Source organism: Phyllostomus discolor, chromosome 10 (assembly GCF_004126475.2).
Source record: "Phyllostomus discolor isolate MPI-MPIP mPhyDis1 chromosome 10, mPhyDis1.pri.v3, whole genome shotgun sequence".
Classification (NCBI taxonomy): Eukaryota; Metazoa; Chordata; class Mammalia; order Chiroptera; family Phyllostomidae; genus Phyllostomus; species Phyllostomus discolor.
Window position 1 is genome coordinate 23,120,404 of NC_040912.2, and position 15,553 is coordinate 23,135,956.

General features: G+C 37.0%; 1 long non-coding RNA gene across 1 annotated transcript; it reads left to right on the forward strand.

The window, feature by feature from the left end:
• Positions 1 to 198: 198 nt before the first annotated feature.
• LOC118497061 lies at positions 199 to 14,510 on the forward strand. The gene is made up of 5 exons (XR_004899611.1): positions 199 to 398; positions 1,269 to 1,405; positions 2,922 to 3,087; positions 5,107 to 5,111; positions 14,153 to 14,510. It is a non-coding gene; the product is annotated as an uncharacterized LOC118497061 (long non-coding RNA).
• The last annotated feature ends 1,043 nt before the right edge of the window (positions 14,511 to 15,553 follow it).

Sequence of the window (15,553 nt, forward strand, 5' to 3'; positions counted from 1 at the left end):
ATTTCTTGTAGGAGGGTCCAGTGGTGGTGAAGTCCTTAGCTTTTCTTAGTTTCTGAGTGTCCTTCATTTCTGAAAGAGAGTTTTGCTGAGTGTAGTACTTTCAGTTGGCAGGGTTTTTTTTTTTCTTTCAGCATTTACATATATAAAACCTCTCCTTCACCTGGTGACAGTTGAAGGAAACAATCATGTTTTCCTGATTTTTTATGGTCCCTGGAGTCTTGTATTGGTGTCTGTACTTTTAAAGAGGAAAACCTCTCTTCCCTTTGCAGACTGCTTTGGGCAGAGGAAGATATACTCTTGTTGTTTCTCCAGGCTGATGGAATTATCTCCAGACTTGCAGTCAAGCTAGACTGGGGCCTGGCCACATGGCTGTTGCTGGGTCTACAGTGGTTTGTATGGTTGGTGAACCTGTCTCCAGCGTCAGGCAGTCCCAGATTCTGTCTGGTCCCTAGGTAGATGGAACTGCCCCTTTTTCAGGAGGGTATGCTTTCGGGTTCACAGTTGGGTCCACAGATGTTGGGCCTGTGACCAGGTGTGTAGATGGCCATAAATCCCACCACATTCTTTGGGAAAAGCTCCTGCTGATCGCTCAGTGAGTCCTTGGGTCCTGATTGTGGCTGAGGCTGGAAGTAAGTTCCACTGATGTTTCAGGATCCACAGCCAGGACTATGATCTGCAGACCTGTCCCCAAAGCAAGCACGGGTGTGACCCTCCTGAGCCACTTGGCATGTGGTGCTGCTGGCAGAATCAAAGGCAGATGGGGCTGTACCTGAGCCAAAGGGTGACCTTGTTTTTGGATATGTAGCCAGGACCACAGTCCCTGAGTCAGCTACCTGGGCATGGGCTTACCTTCATAAACCAGCCCTCCTATATCTTAGACTCCACATGTATTTCACAATACCCTACCAGGATCCCAAAATTCCATGAAAGCACTTTGTCTATAGGTGGCTGTCAAATTATTATTGTTAAAGTGGGGGTATGCATGGGGAGCCCCTGTTCTGCTATCTTACTCACCATTTTTTTTGTATTTTAACCTTTGTCTCTGTTGTTTTATTAACATTGCAAGAGAAGGCTTTCTACAATTTGATCCCCCCCATGCTGTTTCTTCCTTTCCTCTCTTTTGCCCCTAGAATTTCCATTATGGATAGCAGGATATTTTTTGAAATATTTATCTGTCTCATGATTTCACATTTTTATTATTTTACTTTTGAAACCAGGGAGAATTTCTAGAATTTTATTTTAACTTTATATATTTGTTTTTATGCAAGACACAGCAGGTACATACATGCCCATAGCTTGGAAAGGGGCAGTAGAATAAGGACAAAAAAATTGTTATCAGAGTGTCCAAGAATTGTGAATTTGGATTTGATTTAGCTATTCAACCTATTGTCTTTTCTATTTATAGGTAATTGTTCTCAAACAATGCAATGGATGAATGGAATTAATAGCAAGTGTCATTCCTAATAAGCCTCAACTCTGAAAATTCTTTAGCACTTTCATGTTTCTACTTTAATGATGATAGCTGTTAGGATATTCAGTTACTCAAGAGCCTCCTGCTTTGTTTATTTGTTAACATTTCAAATGCTGTGCTCAGGATGGACCTGCTAAATGGTTAAAACTGAACACCATTTGGATTGTAGATATGGATCCTCAATCAAATGACTGTCAATTAGTTATTGTCCTGCTGAACAAATCAGCGTCTAAAAAAGGATCTATGACTGACCTGGGATAATAACAGTGTCCTTTAATTGCTTTCATTGCTATTTTCTGTTGTTTCCTATGTAATTGTAACTGTCTGATGTTATAAACATAGCCTGACATATTCTCTCCTTGCTGTAAATATGTATTATTGTTATCATTATTTTGGTAAAGGTGCATTTGAAAATTTGGAACTGAGGCTCCTAGTTAGACAAAATAGATCCATCAGGTTATAAAAATAGCAATTACTGTGAATTATTTTAACTAAATGCTTTGGAAATAACCTAAGACTAGATCAGTTCTCCAGGCAGCTTGGGTCTGGTGATAAACAGCCCATCTCCCTTACTTTGTAGAAGATGCTAAACCCCGTAGTGAATGCTAACGTGTGTTTTGTTAGCCCTCCTTGCCTGCACAATTCATTATATTCGGTAACTGAAGTATCATCCACGCTTGCTCCTGTTTTCTCTGCCTTGTACCACAGATGGAGTAAATGGGCCTGCAATTCCTCAGGGTTTTAAAAAATTCACTGTCATAGTTTTGAAATTGTGGCTGCATCATTGACTTCTTACTACAGCAGCCTGGTTCAGGGGGCATCCTAGAAGGAAAGCTTGCATAGATTAAACCTGGAGCTTTGCTGAAAATCTCTTTATGGACTGTTAATCACCAAAGCAGAGAATATAATGGATTACAGATATTTACTAGATTTGTGCTTCCATATACAGCTGCATCTAGATAATTTAATCAAGGCTTGCAAAGCAATTTCTCCCAAAGAGTTTTATAATTTTGAATTTAAGCAAAGAAAAAAACCCCAGAAAAGTATTTTAAATCACAGTAGTTTTGATTGTTGGCCATTAAGTAAAAAGGTTTTCATTTATGGTATAATATGTAAAAATGGACTCAACTATTATCGAGTCACTGCATACAGTTGCATGCTAGGTTTAAAAAAATGTGTATCTACATAAAAGCTATTGAAATTGTTCCCATGGGAAAGCAGGAAATTGACAAGTCCATTCAAAGGGCAGAGCAGCAGAATAAAGTGAATATAGATCTTAGAGAAAGGGATGTCACGGTTTCACTGATGAAGTTTTACTTGGCTGGTGAACAGAATACTCATTTCCAGTGCACATACCAAAGATGATATCTAATTAATAAAACCTTGTCTAACAGACAAGCTTCTTCTCTCCCAAGTGGACATTGCTTTATTTAACATTTTTAAATTGCAGGCGAATATTTGAACAGCTGGCATTGCCCTGATTTGTGTGTCATTGTATCAAGTTTGCTTCACCAGCCAGTCTCTGTTTTGGAAATGCACACCCTCAGACACAAACCAGCTGTGTAAGTGAATCCTGCAGGAAACCAGTATGAGCAAACAAAGGGCTCTAATAATAAGTCACATGCAAAAACATTTACTAGTGATAGTAATTAAAATGAACTCTGGGGGAAGTTTATTTTCACAAGAACTCATTAAGATAAAAATCAGTGTTGGGAAACCATCGCTACAATAAACCCAAAAACCCTCACAAAGGAAGAGAAACTTTGTACTTGGAAAGATAAAAAATCACGTGTCTTTTACAGTGGAAACCTTAAATGGCGTGAATGGAAGATTAAAATATAAAGTGAAAAAAATGAAAAGGCATACAAACTGTTCTAGCAGCCTTGAGAGACAGAGGCTAAATATTTAATGATCCCATTTCTATATCTATAGAGGGATCTAAACGCTCAGTTGAAGGTTCATATAATGGACCTATCTTGAATAAATTGTGAAAACCCATTACCACAACTTTGTGGCACATACAGTAATAAATGTGCTAAATCGATAAGGAAAAGTCAGGTTAATTTGTGTTAATAGTCTGTCCTACACTCCATCCATTTATTTAAAGTATACTATGGAAGAATGGAGGTATAATAGCTATTTCACAAAGGTTCTTCACACGGGAAGAAAAAAGAGCCTCCGTAATTAAAGGCCAGGCCCACTCCGTTAGGGCCCTGAGGGGAGAGACAGCCACGGGAGCAGGGAGGCTCTGATGCGGCTTCCAACAGAACAAGCACGTGGTGCAGTAAATCCCTGAGGTTACAGTGTTGACTACAAAATGAAGTCCCCGGGATGTTTTGGGGAGGGGTGGGGCCCTGTATGGGGGTTGTTGGATGCTTGTCTAATATTCCTGCATATCTATAAGCCTAGATTAATTTTATCATCTGTAAATTAACTTGCCCTGCCTTGGTGGACATGGGCATTCCTGCTTAGGATGGCATGGATTCAGAAATTTTAAAAAAGCTGTAAACTCAAGGCATATGTAAAATCAATTTACTTTAAAGATTAGTCTGTGTAAAGTGAGGGAGGCTTCAAAATGTCAACAGACAAAAACTTGGCAAAGAGTGGAATATCTTCAAATGTGGAATAATGTGATTGCAACAGTATTTGGACTGTCTTTATTTCTATGATCTTGAGAAGCAGTCTTTTCTCTAACGTTATATTATTGTGTCAGCCATGAACCCTGGATTCTCTTGGAGAGCGACGAATTGCATAGATGCCATTGCATTTGTCTGTGTTGTCATTACAGTCCACAGGTCACGTGTTCAGTTATTCGGCTTGGAATATATGTTGTCTAGATATTGATAAGGTGACTTAAGATTTGGGGATTTCTTCCCTTCTGCCCATTGCTTTAATTCCAAACTGTTAATGACAATCTACTTATGCTCGTGTATGTAAATAGATTAACGACTATTTAAGATGAGTGTTTGGAGCAGTGTGACTCTTTTGTAAGCATTCTAACTGATCTGCTTTCAGCAGAGTCTCTGCCCACGTGAGTGCAACCCCTTTTTCTGATGGGAGTGAGTGCGGCAAACTGCATTCTAACACTGAAAGATTAAGGATCTTGTTAACTTTTTCATTCTTCTCTTTAAGTTCATGAGAACTTTCCATTTTTCAAATAGTCTATTGATTGTCTTTGAATTCTAAGATTGAACCTGGCTTGTAAATGCTGAGGAAACTGTTATGGATGCAACTGATATAATCTTAGCCAAATAAAGCCAGGAGAATCAGCACAGACGTACAATTACACTGCATCTGTATTATCGAGAGAAAAACAAAAACAAAAAAAAAAGGAAGACATCTTAAGGAACACTGGATAATAGGAAGACTGTCTTTCAACTATCAGAAACCATAAAGGAGTACTGGGTAGATGAAATACAACGAGGCTACCATTGGCTTGTAAACCCTGTGAGCTTTTCTGAGGATTAAGAGGAAGTCACACTGATAAAGCATTTGAAAACAAGCTTATCAAATACAGTTGGCTCTTCTGGGACTTGTGACAGTTGACAGCTAGGATTCGTTCTCAGTGAGTTAATAGGAGAAAAAACAACTTACCTATAGAAAGATGTCAGATCTGAGGGAGACCATTCTAAAAGGACGGGTGCAGTAGGTTATTCTAGGGGCTAAAGATGTATGAGCCTTTGTTGGATCCAAGTTAAAACAAACAAATAAACATCTAAAATATCTTTTACTTGGTACTATTTGAGTATAGATTGGTAATTAGATGATATCACAGAATTACTGTTAATTTTATAAAATGTGAAATGTTATGCTGTTATGAAGGAGAATATTCTTATTTTTAGAAGTTGCATGCTTAAGTATTTAGGGATGAAATGCCTGCAATTTACCATAAATTTCAATAGCAATAAAAGGAGTAAATATGTATTGAGAGAAATGAGCCGATATGGCAAAATATTTTAAAAATTGTTGAGTCAAATGGTGGATATAGAGATATTCATTGTGACTTGTTCAGCTTTCATGTGCATTTAAAGTTTTTTTTTTAAAGATTTTATTTATTTATTTTTAGAGAGGGAAGGGGGAGAGAGAGAGAGAGAGAGACAGACAGACAGACAGACAGACATCAATATGCGGTTGCTGGGGGTTCTGGCCTGCAACCCAGGAATGTACCCTGGCTGGGAATCGAACCTGGGACACTTTGGTTCCCAGCCCGCGCTCAATCCACTGAGCTACACCAGCCAGGGCGCATTTAAAGTTTTTAAAAATATTTTATTTATTTATTTTTAGACAGGCGAAGTGAGGGAGAAAGAGAGGGTTCTCTTTCGATGTGAAAGAGAAACATTCATCAGCTAACCTCTCATGGACTGGCAACATTTTGCTCTGTGAGACAACATTCAATCAACTGAGCCACACAGGTCAAGGCTGCATTTAAAGTTTTTATAACAAAATATTGAATAAAATCTATAGACCTTACATAGGAGCACAGGCACCAAGCAAAAGGAGTCCCAATAGCCAAAGCCAGAACAATTTGAGCAATAAAATAAACAAAGAAGTACTAGATTATAATATAAAATAATACCATTATTTGTATCCATACCAATATAAATAAGTATTAAATTTAATTAATAAGTGAAGGGAAGGAGTCAACCAGTGCAGAAGAAATCCAAGTAATTTATGTAGCTACTCTGCTCTCAAGGGGAGACAGCCCAACTCCTCACTCCTTATGAGTAGGCTGCACACACTGATTTCCTTCGGAAGAGTACAGTGTGCAAGGGGGAAGAGTAAAGGCCAACCTTACACTGGAACCTGACAACACTGCCTAAGCCAGGTGGTCAAGGTCAGCACCAACATTAGTCAACCATGTGGATGATAGGTACCCCTGATATGATGTAATAAAAGTGGTATTTTACTTCTGTGGTCTTCCTCCCAGTAACTCATAACTCTGCTGTAATGAGAAAAAACATCAGACAAATTCCAGTAGTGGGATAGCTTACAATACACCTGATGGATACAGAAAACTACCTTGTAACAGAAAAGATTCAGCAAAAACTAAGGAAATCAAAATAAATGATAAATTTTAACAAAATAAATTAATCAATGCTGTTCACTGATTTTAACATATATGCCATACTAATGTAAAATGGTAAAAAATAAGGGACACTGGATGTGGAATATGTAAGAATGTTGGGTACTACCTTCTCAATTTTTCTGCAAATTTAAAAACTATTCTGAAATAAATTCTCTTCAACAAATTACATATTTTAAATCAGTGATTCACTTGTAGGAATTTACCTTAAAATTGCTTACTATATATTGAAGTGTTGATTATACAAATGAAAAATTAGAAACAAAAACCAAATATGGTAGAGGTTTAACAAATTATAGTGCAACTATACTGTGTGGCAGCCAAAAAGTATATTATAGGAGGATCTTTAAATGGTGAAAAGCCCGTGGGCTAATGTGATGCAGAAAATGGATTACAAAAACATGGATAGTGTGATTCCAAATTACATAAAAGGCATTCTTTTTAAAGTAATGGCTTGAGAAATGATATAGTTTTCTTCTTGCTTCATGCTGTTGCATAGAGTTGGTTCTGGAGCAACAATTTTTTGAGCTGTTGACATTACATTTTCTTTATTTCACTTGGTTACCTGGTTAGACTGTTAAAGAGTTTTAATACTTTGCTAACTTTTCAAAAATGAGTATGGATATTATTTGTGCTTTTGTCATGATTTGTATTTCAAGTGATAATGTTTAAATAATTGTATTTTAATTTAATATAAGCCCCTTTTCTCTTGATCTAATAATATAATTCAGAGGTCTATAATTAATTAAAAACTCCAGCTTTAGTAATCAGCATCTGTACCATCATTCATTAAAAGTCTGTTTTGCTAATGATCTTTAAATTGGTGCTAAATGGTCACTTTATATTTTCTTGAAGCCCAATTAACCATAGAACATAAAGAGAAATAAATTATCTCTCTGTGATACTGGCTAAAATAAAAGCTAATATTAATTTTAATAATTTAAGATAGTTTAAATCTAACTTTCTCTTTTAGGTGTAACTTTGAGTCTATTTGGTCCTATTATGTGAAACTACAAAAATATGTTTCTAGGTAATAAAAGTTTTCCCTTTAATTTCTAACTAATAGCATAAACTATTTCAAGTATATTATAAATACACAAACACAAAATTTACCAATCACTATGTAACATGCTTAAATTTTACCATATTTTCTAAAAACCTTTAAAGAGGAAGAAGACTCTTAGGGATACAACTAAAAGTGCTTCCTTCTTAGCCCTCAGCTTTTACAAAGATAAATCAGTAATTTCATTTGTATCATTCCTGTCCACTTCTAAATAATACAAGTATTATTATTTGGCAACCCCCAAACCTGCAATTTATTTATAAAATATTGTGTATTTGTTCTGACATGTTTAAACTGCAGTCACCTTCAAAATACTCTCCATTTGATGCAATATACCTAGTGAGACATTTTTCCACTGCTCAAAGCAATTTTTGAACTTGTCAATTTTGATGCCTTTTAGTGCTTCTGCTCTTTTTTGTATCACCTCTTCCACATCAGCACAATGTTTCCCTTTGAAGAATTGTTTTTCATCTGCAGGGAAAAAAGTCACTTTAGGTGAGATTGGGTGAATAAGAATGGTGGGGCACGAGGGTCATACCATTTTTGGTCCAAAACTGCTGAACACCCAGCACGGTGTGGGCAGGTGTGCTCATAAATCACCATCATGAAATGGGCAACCATGGTGAAAGAATCTTCAAAAACAGTTCGCTGAAGCTGAACACAGACTCTCACAACAACACCGTCTGGTACACTGATACCCGTGGGTTCCTAGAACACTTGCCTGGTGGAGGAAGCCTGTACTTCACGGAGCCCACCCTCTAGACAATAATTCAACTTGGAGGTCCCCCTTGTACATAGTTTTAACATTGCATATCCTTTTGCGTGTTTTAAAAATTTAGTAAGTTGAGACCCTGGCCAGGTGGCACAGTTAATAAAGACATCGTCCCAATTGCCAAGGTTGCAGGTTTGATCCCCAGTCAGGGCACATATACAGAAAAACAAATCAATATTTATCTCTCTGTCTCTTTCCGCCTACCTCACTCCTCTCTAAAATCAGTAAAACAATGTAGTAAGTTGAATAACCTTGTTTGTATCCCTTTTTGATCTTATTTAAAATTATATGTGAGATTTATTCATGTTTGAAAAGATAGTTTAAATTAATTGAAGTTTATTAAATGTAGAAGAACACTATATGAGGTCTGTCCAGAAAAAGCCCAGCCATTGTTAGTATAATGAGAATGGTTTCTAGCATCGAAGTAACCTGGCAGCCAAGGAGAGTGGACTAGGATGTGCATGTGTGAGCAGTGATGATTTCACTGTACTAGTCAGTGAGGGTGGTAGACGCCCCGTGATTGAGCATGTGTACCGTGTGGTCGTCACATTCAAAATGTAAGAGCAACAAATTGAGCAAGTAGAGCAACAAATCTGCATCAGATTTTTCATGAAACTTGAGCATTCCTCCATTCCTCCATGGAAATTATTCAGATGATTCAGAAGGCCACAGCTATGGGCAACTAGTGACTGGCAGCTTCACCACAACAATGTGCCTACTCTGCACACCTTGTGCAGTTTTTTGGTGAAACATCAAATCACTCAGGTGACTCAGGTCTCCTATAGCCCAAATTTGGTGTCCTGCAACTTCTGGATTTTCCCAAAACTAAAATCACCTTTGAAAGTTAGTAGATTTCAGACCATCAATGAGATTCAGGAAAATATGACAGGGCAGCTGATGGTGATTGGGAGAACTGTGTGAGGTCCCAAGGTGCCTGCTTTGAAGGGGACTAAGGCACTAGTGTTCTATGTACAATGTTTCTTGTATCATATCTTCTTCAATAAATGTCTCTATTTTTCATATTACATGGGTGGACAGCTTCTGGACAAACCTCATATTTGTCATTTCTACTCCTATAGATGAATATAAAATGTATAGCCTCATTTAATCTGCAAAACTATAGTAGATTCTGTTGTTTTCTGATATAGCACTCATCCCTTACAAGAGATAAGAAAATTTAGGCTTAAACCATTTAAGGAATTGACCAACATTTAGGCCAGTGAGTGCTGAATCTGAGGTGTGAACCAAGTAGTGACTGAATATACCAAGGAATTACTCATTGAAATGCCTTTCTTTCCTTGTGGTTTAGTAGGTAAGGTTTGGGAATATTGGAGTAATGAGTGTTGCTAGTTTATGGCCTTTAAAAGTAAAAAAAATTAAGGGACATAACATGAATAATATAAAGAAAATAAATAGAAGACTATTGGAAATCAGTTATAAATACAATAAAAAACTGTATTCTTTCCCATATCCATAAGATTCAATTCTTGACTGATGATTTATCAGCTGAACACTCAGTGTGGAAATCCTAATTCAACTCAATTCAACCAGATACCCAGAGTGCTTATCATGTGCAGACCTCTCTGAGGAGCTGTGACACTGATGTAGAAAAACAATACCAATTCCCTGAATGTACAAATGAGTAAAATAAAAGAGTTGTGAACCTGGACAGAGCATGACTCACAGAGTCCCATGCATGGGCTGTGAAACTCAATCTAAAAATTAGGAAAGATTAGGAAAGGACCCCTACATGAGAAAAATTGATATGAATTCTATAGTATAAGAAGAGGTAAGCCAGGCACAGAAGGTGGTAAGAGTGTTTTCAGAAAGAGGAGATGTTGTGAGTAAAGACACAGAGGTCTGAGCTTGAACATCGCCGTGCAGGAACCACAGTCTTGTGCAGCCTTTGTGTGTGAGGGGGAACCCAGGAAGCGGCGCCCTAGATAGAGGTGGATGAGAGTAACATGATGAAGATGCTAAAATGTAGAGAAATCTTCATGAAGACAAGAAGAAACCATGGGACATGTTTTAGCTGGGGAAAACATTACGTTTCTGCATTAAAAATATAGTTTATTTATTTCTTTATAAGTTTTTCTATCACCATTTATCCCCTCATACCCCCTGCCATCTCCACCCACTCCCTTCCCCTGCCAGTCACCACACTGTTGTCCACATCTGTGAGCACTTTGTCTTTGCTCCATCCCTCCACCTACCCGCCTCATCCACAGAGCTGTCATCTGCTCTCCATCTATGAGTCTGTCTCTATTTTGCTTGTTAGTTCAGTTCATTAGATTCCACATATGAGTGAAATCATATGATACTTGTCTTCCTCTGACTGGCTTATTTCACTTAGCATGGTTTTAACAGAAGCTTTTTGACAGTATTTCAGAGAGTTGTTTTAGAGACAAAAGGCCTTTTCTGAGGTTAGTGGATCCAAAGCCAAGGTAATGCAAACTTAAGACATAAAATTTGTAACTTTCTTCCTAATGAATTCTTTACTGCCTGGGGTGGGGGGAGGGAGTAAGCATGAACTTCTTGAAATGCACTTTTTTTTACAGTCCCAAAATCTTCAGTTTTAGTACATATTTTGTATACCGGAGCTGTATATCCAGTTGTCCACTTTTATTATTCTCCCACATCTCTGCATACTCTACATGGCCAAAAAGGGGCTCTCTCCAAATTGTTCTTCCTCCTGCATTCTCCAGCTTGGATAACATACAGGGGAGTGAGTATGACTGAGAGTCAACAGGAGAAGTGATACTACTTTCAGAAGAGAAATTTCATAGTATCTTGTCTACTAAATGAAACTTGGTCTTATTTAAATTCTTCCATGTATAAATGATTTTGACAGAAATATTAGTAGAAGTGACATAGAAGGGCAGATGCCCTGAGTGACACTCAGGGTGACACTCAGGGCAGATGTACAATTTATTTTTCCTACTTAAAGGTTGAAATTTTTATATTATTAGTATTAATACAATGTGGACATTTACCTACTTGTCTTGGTAATGAGAAAAAGATTACTATAAAACATGACTTACAGATAGATCTTAACCCAATAGTCACTTTCTTAAAATGATTTTTCAAAGCTCATTAACTAAATCAACAAAACCTTAGTCGAGTGTCATATCTTTCTATGAAAATATATTATTAATTTAAAAAATCTAGTTCTCATTTCAAAATCTCACTTTTCATCAGACTCATCAGGAAAAGTGTATTTGGCATAAAATAATGTGATTCTTTCTTTTCTTCCAAGGACTCTTTTTGTCTGTTCTCTCAAAGTATGTCATAAGTTACCAATTAATTACCACTTACAATTTTTCCCTCTTTTGTGGGGAGACTGGCTTCCATAATATATTTATCTGTTCTTAATAAACTAATTGGATAGTTTCAAATATGAAAGGATAGTTTAAAAGTAAAAGGGAACAATGGATTGCATAAAATGTGGTGAGTGTTAAAGTGGCCGATGGAGGGATGTTTTTATTAGATTAGAAATATTATATCTTACAAGAGAAAATGCAAATTATGCAGTGCCGTAATGTTCCTTTCAAGCACACAAGATAAAATTTGCATATCTAAATTGGATCGGGTCGATTGGGTTTCCCTAGACTCTCTCCCTTGAGCAGCAGTCAGCTGGAAAAGCCTGCAGGTGATCCCGGCAGAGAGTTTTGAAAGTCCATCTTCAAGAGCCTGTGTATATGTATTTGTATGCAGGCACATAGATGTGTCTGTAGGTATATATGTACAAATATCAATGTATTTAGTTTATTTTCATTTTAATTACTTAGAGACTGACAAAATTCTTCAACCTGCTTTTAATAATTATTTACATGTCCGGATTGGTAATTATTTTTCACTAATATATTTCTCTACTGATTGATTTTTCAGTGTGATAAATATTCGAAAGTTTGATTTCTAAAGAGATCAGCTTTATATATTAATATTAATAGGCTATACTCTTCAATTCATCTTTAAGGAAATGTCTAAAATATTTAATAAAGAAGGAACTGTATTTTACTGAGTTTTTTTAATCTAAAGATATCCTACCTATTTTTAAAGATGAATTTCATATTCAAATTACCATGGTAGGAGTTTTTTTTGTCTCTTACAGGTGTATATATACAACTAATTTTGCAAATAATCCACTAGTCAACAGTTAACCCATCAATGGAATATGTGGAAATTTTCATGTTTACATGTATACTTGGTTTATTTTAATTCTTTCCAATGGAGTTAAAAGACTCCATTGTTGTTCAAAGACTTTTAAATCTTGTCATGGTTGGTCACCTTCACACATTTATAAGTTTAGATAAAATGAATAATAAATGCTAAGTGAAATAAGCCAGGTGGTGAAAGACAAATACCATGTGATCTCACCCATAAGTGGAACCTAATCAACAAAACAAATGAGCAAAATAGAACCAGAGACTTGGAAATATAAAGAACAAGTTGAGGCTGAGAAGCCTGAGATGCACATGCAGCTTCAAAAGGAGGAATCAGGGGAAGGGGCGAGCAAAGGAACACGCATAGAGGACTCATGGGCACAGATAATGGGGAGGGATTGATTGTGGGCATGGGGGAGCAAGGTAGAGGCAAGCAATGGGGAAAAAGGTGGGATGACTTTAAGTGAACAACAATAAATTTTAAAAAATGAATAATAAATGTGGAAGGCTTTAGTTGTATGATCACCACATTGTCAGTACTTAAGCAAGCATTCCAAATCAAACCCCCAACTCTAGGCGTTTGTAGTAAAGATTAGCTCTGGATATTCTTGAGGGTTAAAATAAATCCAAACTCTTAATAAGACAAGGGTAGCCAAATGTTTAGCTAGTGCTTTAAAAATTGATTTTTTATTATTTTATATGTCAGATACACATATATTGTCTTCGTGTATAGAGGATTATGTTTTATCCAAATGTTATAGAAGTATTCCTCTGTTGTCTATTCTTGATTATTCATAGATAAATAATCCAGTGTAGATAATCCATTCCCTAAGTTTCCCGAGTTTCATTTGAATTCATCTATTGCCAATTTTCTTTAGTTAGAAGTTCAGTGGAATATGTGAATGTTAGGGGTATATGGACTGTATGTTTTATTTTATATAGCCTTGTTTACACATGAAAAGGTAAGCTAATAAAAATCTTCCCTAAAACAGTGTTTTGGGTTCTACTACAGCAATAATTTCATAATTTGAAGAAGCTTCCAGAAAATAGAAACAAGAAATGCAAGACTATACCACCGGTACTATTACTATCATTATGTAGGATGGAGTTGACCCTGGGCCCAGCTGCAGGGGTTGTTTTTCAGGCCCATTCACCACTGTTTTCTGCCACATCTCCCATAATTCTGGGTTTCGCAGTGGCTCCTCCTACTCCCTACTACCCTCAATTTCCTAGTGTTAGTTCCCTTCTAGTAACAATTACCCAGGTAATAAGAGGACTTCACAGGAGTCTGTATAAACAAATGAATCACGACTTGAAAATATTGTATTTAAGTCTCTAAAAGTGAACTGTTTTAGGAAAGTGGAAATTTCATATCCTATACTTTCTGATTCTACCTAAGGGGCATATTCAGTATATTATCCATGACAAAGACATATAGTTTATATGAATACATAGATTTACAGATAGGTACATACATATTTACACAGTTATATTGCCTAGTTATAGAACACATACTACTTATATAAGTATTACACATACATACATATATTTGTATCTGTTGTGTTGTTTCTGATTCTAACTTTTCTCATTTCTTGGACAGTTTTCTGTGCTCTCCACTGTCCTCAGTTCACTTGTAAGTCCTAAACAAATGACCAATACTGATTTGTTGATTCTTTGAAGAACTATGAAGAAACAAAACAAAACTGACAAAAGCTTTTAAATCCCATGAAATCTACTGTCACTGGCATAAAAAATGTGTTACATATTTGGGAACATAACATGACAGTATCTGATAAAGTGAAGATGTGCATGCTTGTGACTAAGCTATGATGCCATGTAAGGGTGTCTTCCGGAGGGAAACTGACATGTGTTCTGGAAGGGGGATGCAAAGCGATTCAAGCGATTCGAGGCAGCCTCGTTTTTAATAGCAAAATAATAGACTTAACCTAAGTGACCAGCCAAAGGAAAATGCATAGGTGTGTGTTTATTCAATGGATTTTACCGTGAATAAGCATTCTTCTTCTTCTATGTTAACAGAGATTGGCAGCATTGCCATTTGGGGTACGCAGAAGCATACACTGAGGCACAGCTGTAAGTTCAGGCAGTACATTTGGGAGGTGATCCACAAGAATCCCAACAGGGGAGTGGAAAAGTGAAATAGGAAAGAGAAGAAAGCCAATAAAGTAAGTGTTGTCAGGTAAATCACTGCTGTTAAGTATGGTGGATACGCACAGTCCTGCTGGAGAATTCTGGAAGACTGGGTGGAATAGGCACCTTTGAGGTCTCATTTAAGGACCAGGGGCACCAACTTCCATCAGTCACTTGTTAAGGGCTTCAGGGTAGGGGTGAGGCTGGGAGTAGCTTCCTTCTTGAGACTTCTGCTCTGCTGCACAGTGGTAGGTAGGCTCTCTTGATCCAAGATAGCAAAGGTGAAGAGATGCAGACGCTGGCAGTACTGTAAATGCCTGGAGGATATGAGAAAGCTCTCCTCGCTAAACTGATGACTGTGCTTGCTGGTGCAGGGGAATGGACAGGAAAGGAATGGAAGTGGGTCTCTAAAACAAATTCCATTTATATGATTTTCTTTGTTTACTTAATAAAAGTGTTTGATATAAATATGAACAATGTTAGTAATTTTTACTTGATTGTGGATGCACAGATGTTTGTGATGGCATTTTTAAAAGTTACCTAAAATTTTTTAAAAACTCTCAAAATAAGGTAGCATAAACTAAAAGCCTAGTCTTTTCTTACTCAGCATACACTGAAAGGCCAAGATCAGATATATGAATTATGAACTCCTTGACATCAGGTACCGTGCAAATTGGTTTGCGAGGAGACTTACACAGAGTCTTGGAGAGTTTGTAAAGTAAGTGACAGAGTTAGTGATGGGTTCCAGTGGACCAAGCCGTGTTTTTGCAAGTACTCTGGACTAGTTGGGACTCAGCCATTTGGGCTGTAGCCACCAGCCTCAATGTAATTGTCTCTAATATCTCTAAATGTA